The 8,514-nt window shown below is 42.2% G+C and overlaps 1 protein-coding gene across 1 annotated transcript in view; it reads left to right on the top strand.

Annotated features, from left to right (window-relative positions):
* LOC103605260 (zinc finger protein 264) overlaps positions 1-8,514 on the top strand; it is a 21,800-nt gene that overhangs the window by 6,457 nt on the left and 6,829 nt on the right. The gene's annotated exons all lie outside the window — the stretch shown is intronic.

Here is an 8,514-nt window from a genome sequence, read left to right as displayed (position 1 = left end):
CGCACTGTAGCAGTGCGCCACCAGGCCGGCCCTGAGATTCCCAGAAATCTTTACCCTGGAGGGCTGAAGGGGATGCAGTTTTTAGGCAATGGTCCAACAGATTATTATAATGATTTTGAACATGGGCATTTATTGGTTGGGGCATCCAGTGCCAAGAGGAATGCATGAAGTTCGCCAAATGTCTTGTTCTTTGCATCCTCTCCTTTCATCCCTTTATCAGAGACATCCTGGCTAAGGGACAGAAAGCAGTAACATTCCCTGAACTCCATCACGTCTCATGGTTAGAAGTACCATTTGCATAGTCTGTGAACTCCCATTGTCGTTCACTCAGTTAATCCCCAGAGGCTTTTCAGGTAGCCAAGTGGTTTGGGGGAGAGGGTCACCTCCAGCACACTGACATATTGCAAGAGACTGAGTACAGGGAAGGCCACCCTCTCCTGCAGGGGGAATATATGAGAGGGACCAGGCTTGGCTCCATCCTGTCTTAAGGAGCCCTTGGTAGCTGTGCTGAGCTTGTGGGGTTCTGTTTCCATGATCCAAAGCATAATGGGTGACTGGGTGTATAGGATCATTGTCTCAGATTCTGTGAGAGCCTCTGTTTTCAGGGAAGCTCAGTTTATAGTCATTGTTTTAATGGTGTGTATCTTGAGCTGGAGGGGGTGCAGGGCCATTGGGGAGGCAGTTTTTTGCATTTGAAGTCCTATGGCCGTTACAATTACATTACATTACGTTACAGAGACTTCAGGAAACATGAGAAGAGGTTGCCAAAATCTCTTTAATGAAGGTGTCTCTGAGGGCACTGATGATTTCAGTTTGGACAGATTTAGAGTGTTTTTTGAAGGGAGCACCATTTTTTTTAAGGTGGGCTGATTTGTAAGTATTGGTATCAGTGAGATTAAGAAAAATTTATGAATAAGGAATATGTTGCCACCAAAACCCTGCAAGGACTAAAAGATATCCATAATGAATATGTCAAATGAGTCTCCTTGGAGGAAGGTGTTATCAATGTAATGTCATACTATGCTCCTGGAGAAAGCTAGATGTAATTAAGGACTTGTCTTCAAAGGTATGTGCAGTGGCAAAGCTGTTGAGGTACCCCATAGGTAGCCTGTAAAGATGTGGTTGTGTTCTCTAGGAGGTGAAGGCAAACTGGCTGTTAAAATGGGTACTGAACAGGTGTTAACCAAATCTGTAAGAGCAAAATATTTACCAGTTATTGATTAGACAGAGTTAGAAATTTTAATAATATTGGATATTGGGTATGGGTACTGAGTTGTCTCAGGCTGCCATTCAAAATTCCATTGACTGGGAACCTTAAACAACAGAAATTTATTTTCTCACAATTCTGGAGGCTAGAAGTTCCAGATCAATGTGCTGGCCAATTGGTTTCTAGAGAAAAGAGTGAGGGCTCTCTTCGTGGGCTGTATCGTCACATGGCCTTTTCTTTGTGGCTCTCAGAGAGAGGCCCTCTCTTCTTCTAAGGGAACTAGTCCTAACAGATTAGGGGCCTACCCTATGGCCTCATTCAACCTTAACAGCTTCCTTGAAGACCCTGTCTCCAAGTACACTCTCTTTCAGGCTTAGGGCTTCAACATGTGAAACTTGGGGGAACATAATTCAGTCCATAACAGGGACTCTAATGGATGGGACAACAATTTTAAGGTTGTAGTAACTATGAGGCACCCTTTATTTTTCACAGGTTTAAGAACAGGCAAAATTAGGTTATTCAATGGAGAAGTAGTGTTGATAATCACCCCTTTATTAATTATGTTTTTTGTAATGTATCGTGTGACTACCTATGCCCAGTATGGAATATTTTAGGGCAATTGGTGTTATGACTGGGAAATTTAGGTAAAGTGAGGCATACCTATTTTTGCCAATTATATGTTTAGTTACTTTTTAAGATTAAGAGGGCAGCCAGCTGGCAAAAAGGAAAAGAAAAAAAGAAGGGGATACAGTGTTTAAATTTAGTGAGATTCCCAGGTGTAACTATAACTTGAATCCTAGCATTGATTACAATTTAGCAAATTCTAAAGTTGTTTTAGAACCTACTTTGTAGAGGCACAAAAGCCAATAAGTACCCTGTTTTATGTTTTTGTAGTATAAATTTTTTAAAATTCTTCCCTGCCTTCCTGGGGATTTTATTTTTTCTTCCTGGCAGCTGGCTTGTATGCAGATTTGAACCCTTAACCCTGATGTTATAACACTGCTCTCTCACCAACTGAGCCAACTGGCCAGCCCTCATAAATTTTTTTAATATGTTTTATATATATATATACTTGGGACAGTATGATATTTATATATTAGTTTTCGTCCATAGATCCTGGCTCATGCTACTTTCTGACCTCTTACTGCCTCCTTTCACCTCCTCCTTTTTCTCCATGAGGCAGGAAATTCTCTGACCTACCTTAGCTTATTGCAGGTCATAAGATTCTCATTTCAGGAGGGGCGGTGCCCCATGCCCAAGAGGAAGGAATGCTGCACATAGAGGTCAAGAAGAACCTGAACAAACAGGCCTTTCTGGGTTTCCCCATTCAGTCTGTTAGTGTTAGATCATATACTTTTTGTCCAATCACATTTTTGCACAGTTGTCCATGCTTGAATCATGCCTCTGTAAAGAAGCCTTTGTAAAAACCCAAGAGCATAAGGTCTGAGAGCTTCCAGATAGCTGAACATGTGAAGGTTCCTGGAGGGCGGTGCTGCTGGGGAGGGCATGGAAGCTCTGCATCCCTTCTCGCATACCTTGCCCTATGCATCTCTTCATCTGTATCCTTTGTAACATCCTTTATAATAAACGGGTGAACATAAGTATGTTTCCCTGAGTTCTGTGGCTCAAGCAAACTAGTCGAACCCAAAGAGGGTGTTGTGGGAACCCCGATTTATAGCTGGTTGGTCAGAATTTCCGGAGGCCTGGACTTGAAACTGTCATCTGAAGCTGTAGACTGAGCCCTCAACCTGTGGCTCTGATGCTGTCTTCAGGTAGATAGTATCATAATTAAATTAGAAGACAGCCAGTTGGCATCTGCTGAAGAATTGCTTTCTTGCTAGTGGGGAGAAATCCCCACACATTGAAACCCAGAAGTTGGTCTTCTGTATTGATTATTATTGAGTAAGAGTATAGAGGAAACATACTTCTTTGTGTTTTCCTACTCACTAATACAGTACTATATATAATTTGTTATATGGATTTTTAGTATATAAATTTCAGACTTCCAATTAAGACAAATTATGGACATTGTTTTGATTTACTTAAATATTACATGTATACGTATATACAACTTACTTATACTAAAATATATTTAGTTAACCTTTTATTCATTTTTTCCCTGTATCTGAGGGCTTATTTTTTGTTTTGGGTCTTGTTTTTAAACAACAGACCTGGCATTTGACTGGTACATTAAGTTTAAAGTCCATCCACTTCCCCCCTTTTTTTGCCCCCTAGGGCTTATTGCCTAAAGCAAAAGACTTTTTCCCTATTGATTTCGCTTCATTTATATATATATATATATATATATATATTATTTTCCCTCCTGTTTTAGGCTTTTAGTCTCCTGGGGAAGTGGATATTTTTATATATATATATATATTATTTTCCCTCCTGTTTTAGGCTTTTAGTCTCCTGGGGAAGTGGATTTTAGTTTCTGTCTTTGAGGGGGGAATAAGAGGAAAGGGGGTGGGGGAAGGGGCCTGGTGATTCTAAACAGCAGTCTCTTGTACAGCCTCTCTGCAGTATAATCAGCGCCCCTTCCCCGCTCCCTCTTTTTTTTCTCTAAAACAAAGTCTTTTAGAACAGCTTGTATCCTTAGTTGGGTGTATTAGTCCATTTCTGTTGCTTATAACAGAATACCTGAAACTAGGCAACTTATAAAGAAACTAAATTTTTTTATTATAGTTTTGGAGATTGGGAAGTCCAAAGTCCAGGGAACACATCCAGTGAGGAGCTTTTCCTTGGAGGAGACTCCCCACAACAATGCAGGGTGTCACTTGGCAGGAATGGGCTGAGGAAGAGAGCTAACCTGCTCACTCACTGTCCATATAAAGCCATTAGGACTACACCTAGGACCAACCATTAAACCACCAGTGGATTAATCCATTCAGGAGGGTACAGTCCTCACAATCTCATCACCTCCTAAAGGCCCTGCTTACTGTAATTGGATTTCCCAGCCTCTTAACACTGTTACAGTGGGGGTCAGGTTTCCAATATGTGAACTTTTGGAGAACACATTTAACCCATAGAAGTGTGTAAATTTTTTCTATCTTTTTTGTTTTTCTTTTTGATCTCCTGTCTATTGACAGTTGCTTTTTCTCTGATATGTTCCTGGCGGTCCCAAGTGGCCTCTGCTGTGAGTGGTGGCATCCCTTTCTAGAGTGTCTCAATCAACCTTGGAGGAGCTGGGGTCTACATACAGGAGAGCAGTGGTAGTGACATACTAATTTTTGTGACAGTTTGGTTTTAAGAAGGAGACTGTTAGCATGCTTCATTCAGGGGTGCCAAACACATTGGCCAGAGGATTTACAATCTCAAATGAGTTGAGAAAGCCTCAGGCATCTTGAGGGGAACAGGAACAAAATATTCACACACACACACACCCTTTTTTCACTGTACATTGAGCCACTGATCTCTAAGGTTGGGATCTTTTATATCCTATGAGGTTGAGGGATGAACTGCATTAACAGTAAGGCAAATAACAATGAAGACACCTGCCCTTGAAGTATTTTAAGCCTGTTTTGTGCCATGGCATCTGTGAGGAGGGTGCTCCATGACACCTTGTAAGTGGATCCCTGTATCTTACCAAGGACCAATGCCTGGACCTGTTGCCAGGGACACTTTCTGAAAGGGTTGGCCAATGCAGTTAACCTCTCTTATAGGATGGGAAGAGAGAATAACTCAGCTGAGCAGTGCACCATTGACTGTGGTGTTGTTGGCTCAGTTGATCAGAGTCATATTACAACGCAGTCTATAAGAGGAAGCCTTTTCTAGAAAAGGCTTTGGGGGGATGTCTCAGCCTGTAAGTTAGCCAGTCTAACCACCCCTCAGGGTCACCAACCCAGAAACTAGGCAGTCAATCTCAGAAAACAGACTGATGAGATTACTGTGTCCCAGATCAGGTACTAACTAGGGAATTACAGCCCTTGCAGACCTAGATATGGTAACTTTAAACTAGGGAAGGACCTGAGGAACACCTTAGGTTGGAAACCCTGGCAGCAAACAGGAGATGCATCATAAAGTGGTGGCAGCCAAAGCACAAGCATCTTGACAGTTAGCAGTGCCTTCCCAGGCAGAATTTACTGTGTGGTACAATTACTTAAATTGAGAGCTGTCTAGAGGCATGACCTTCCATCTACTTAGTCACCCTACTTGGTGTGCCAATTCTATTAATTTGAACCCATGGGATTTTAATTTATAGGACTGACTTAGTGATGACACAGGTTAATGGCATTGAAAGTAGAATTTATTATTTACAGTTCCTGAGAGAAGAGGGCATAAGTCCACCCAGGGCCTCATGGAGAAGCAGGAGCAAAGGGAAAACATAGGCCACAGCTTTTATTGGGGTTTCTTCAGAAAAGGAAGGGCAGGGTAAACAGTTTAGGGTTGGCTAGTTTGAATAATTCTGGCAGGCTTTGGGATATACAGCCTGTCTCTAGTTGTCTGGCACCTGACCCTGCGTTGATTTAGGGCAGGAGAAATACTGCCTGGGTATGTTGAGAGTTAGAGAAAGGAGGTTTTAGTCTGTTTCTGTTGCTTATATCAGAGTACCTGAAACTATTTGTAAAGAAACAATATTTATTCACAGTTTTGGAGACTGGGAAGTCCAGCATCCAGAAAACACAACTGGTGAGGACCTTGTTGGTGGATGGTAACTCTTCACAGCAATGCAGGGTGTCACATGGCAAAATGGCAGAAACAGAGAGAGTGCGAGCTTCTCACGCACTCTTGCTCTCCTTTTAAAGCCATCAGAATCACACCCATGAGCATCATTAAACCATCAGGGGATGATGAGTCCATTCACTAGGGCACGGCCCTCACAATCTAATCACCTCTTGAGAGCCCCACTTTTCAATTAATAGGATTTCCCACCCATAATAGGGGGTCAAGTTTCTAATACTTGGAACTTTGGGGGACACAATTCAATCCATAACAGAGATGGTTGGGAGTATGGTTTTGGATTGGATGGTTTACATATGAAAGGCCTGTGCTTGTTCCCAGGGGAGTTGTTTATTATCCTAGGGATTAGCCAGCCCTGAGAAGGGCAGTCTTTCCTAAAGTCTTTTTTTTTTTTTAAAGGTGACCGGTACAGTGATATTAACCCTTGACTTGGTATTGTCAGCCTCACGCTCTCCCAAGTGAGCTAACCGGCCATCCCTATATAGGAATCTGAACCCATGGCCTTGGTGTTATCAGCACCATACTCTCCCAAGTGAGACACGGGCCAGCCCTTCTCCTAAAGTCTTAAAGCCTTCAAGATGTCACAACATCATAAAATACATAAAATAAGAAAAAAATCACTAATAACACCTGTCCTCACAAAGTCACTGCATTGAGTCTCATGAACCTAAACTTAATTCAGGTTAGAAGTTAAAACTTCATTCATAAAGCTGTTTTGGGGGAAGTTTTTTGTTCTGTTTTTAGTAAAAGTCTTCTTTTTGTGAAACGTTGACAAGAGAAGATGCTATTTGATGTTTCTGTAAATATCCTTATGTGACTGTATCACTGTAAGACTTTTTTTAATTTGTAATGGTTCATGAAGTGCTGAGGTCTAGAGTCATCGAGTCTACCCTTCCCCCTGGCCCGTATTCCCTTAGGGTGAATCCTTCTCCAGTCCCTCCCTCACCACCATCCTCCACTCACTTAGCTCCTGGCTCCACAAGAATGTTTGCAGTTTCTTCCGTAGTGCAGTGCTTGGGAGACCAGCGTCTGGGGCTATACACTTGGTGTTCCATCTCAGCACTACTCCTTAAAAACTGTGTGGTCCAGGGCAAGTTACTGAACCTGTCTGTGCCTAGGCTCAGCACCTTCTGGGCAGTGTTGTAAGAGCAGAGAGCACAGATGGTTGGACCTGGATTTCTTCATTGGCTTGGCCATTCACCAGTTCTGTGCTATTTGGCAAATCACTTTTCTGCTTGAGCCTTGGTTTCTATGTCTATAAAGAATTTATTATGGTACTGATTAAGATATGAACTTTCTAGGGATGCTGCAAGGAAATATGCACATAGAATTCTCGGTTGGTAGGTTAGCTCACTTGGTTAGAGCAACAGTGCTGATAACAGGGAACCAAGGTCAATGGTTCAGGTCCTTGTACCAGCCAGCTACCACAAAAAACAAACAAACAAACAAAAAAATTCTTATTTTCTCATTTAGTCTATGACCTACAGGAAGACCACTATAAAACTTTGCTTAAGATCTAAATAAAGACTTAGATCTTTGTAGACACATATGAAAAGAATCAGTATTCTAAATGTCAGTTCTTTAAGTTACTCCATGAATTTATTTCAATTTGAAATGACATAATGCACTTAAATTGCTTGGCCCAGTCTTGGGATATGGTCACACCCAATAAATATTAGATTTTTATTACTATTCGGAGTAAAAATTCCATGGTAGGCAGGGTAACAGATTGATTAAGCACCTGGACTTGAGAGCCACACCAGCAAAGTCTTTTCAGGAAGTGACATTTGAGCTGGACCCAAAGAGTTAGTTAGCTAGAAGGAGCAAGGTAGAGGAGTGAACAGCCTCCAGGTGGAAGGAACAGCACCTGCAGAAGCCTTGAGGTGGTGAAGAGCATGATCCTGACAGAGCTAAAGAAAGTCTGAATCACTTCGTTCACTGCCCCATCATTGAGCCCAGTGTCAGGCACATAGCAGACATGAGGGAATGTTTGATAAGAGGAGACTGATGAATCCTAGGCTACAGTTCATGATCTGCCAGATGAGCCTTCTGTGGATCCTGGTACCTTTGCCATTAACTTCTCTACACAGTCCATGTGTCTTTTACCCCCTCATATGTTCGTAAGTGTTTGGCTGCAGGTGACAGACCAGCTCTAACAGTCTGTACCTTGAAGGAAATTTATTATTTCACCTAATGAGAAGCTCAGTGTTGGGGCTGATCTGGCCAGGTGGGTACCAACCCAGTTCTCTATTTTTTTGCTTCCTCTCCCTTGTTAAGGTCTGTAGGAAGGTTCCCTCACGGAAGTCCAAGGATAGCAGGAATGCAGACCCCCTCATTCAGCCCTTCCTGGAATAAAGGCTTTCTCTTTACTCGGAGTGGCCAGCCTAGGTCACCTACCTAACAGACTACTGATGATCAGGGATGCTGTTTGTAAGATGATGGAGAGCAGGGCTTTTCCACCTTCTGTGGAGGCTACAGTCAACTTGGGGAGTGTTTAAAATCTGATACCCAGGCTTCACCCTCAGAGATTTTGTTTTAATTGAGTGGAAACCAGACATTCCAGAAGGTTTTGATGTAGAGTGAGGAATAGACCATTTACTTGCATTAATTAAAAAATACCTTCTAGA

Source organism: Galeopterus variegatus, unplaced genomic scaffold, assembly GCF_000696425.1.
Source record: "Galeopterus variegatus unplaced genomic scaffold, G_variegatus-3.0.2 Scaffold5690, whole genome shotgun sequence".
Lineage (NCBI taxonomy): Eukaryota > Metazoa > Chordata > Mammalia > Dermoptera > Cynocephalidae > Galeopterus > Galeopterus variegatus.
This window is presented reverse-complemented; position numbering and strand designations above follow the sequence as displayed.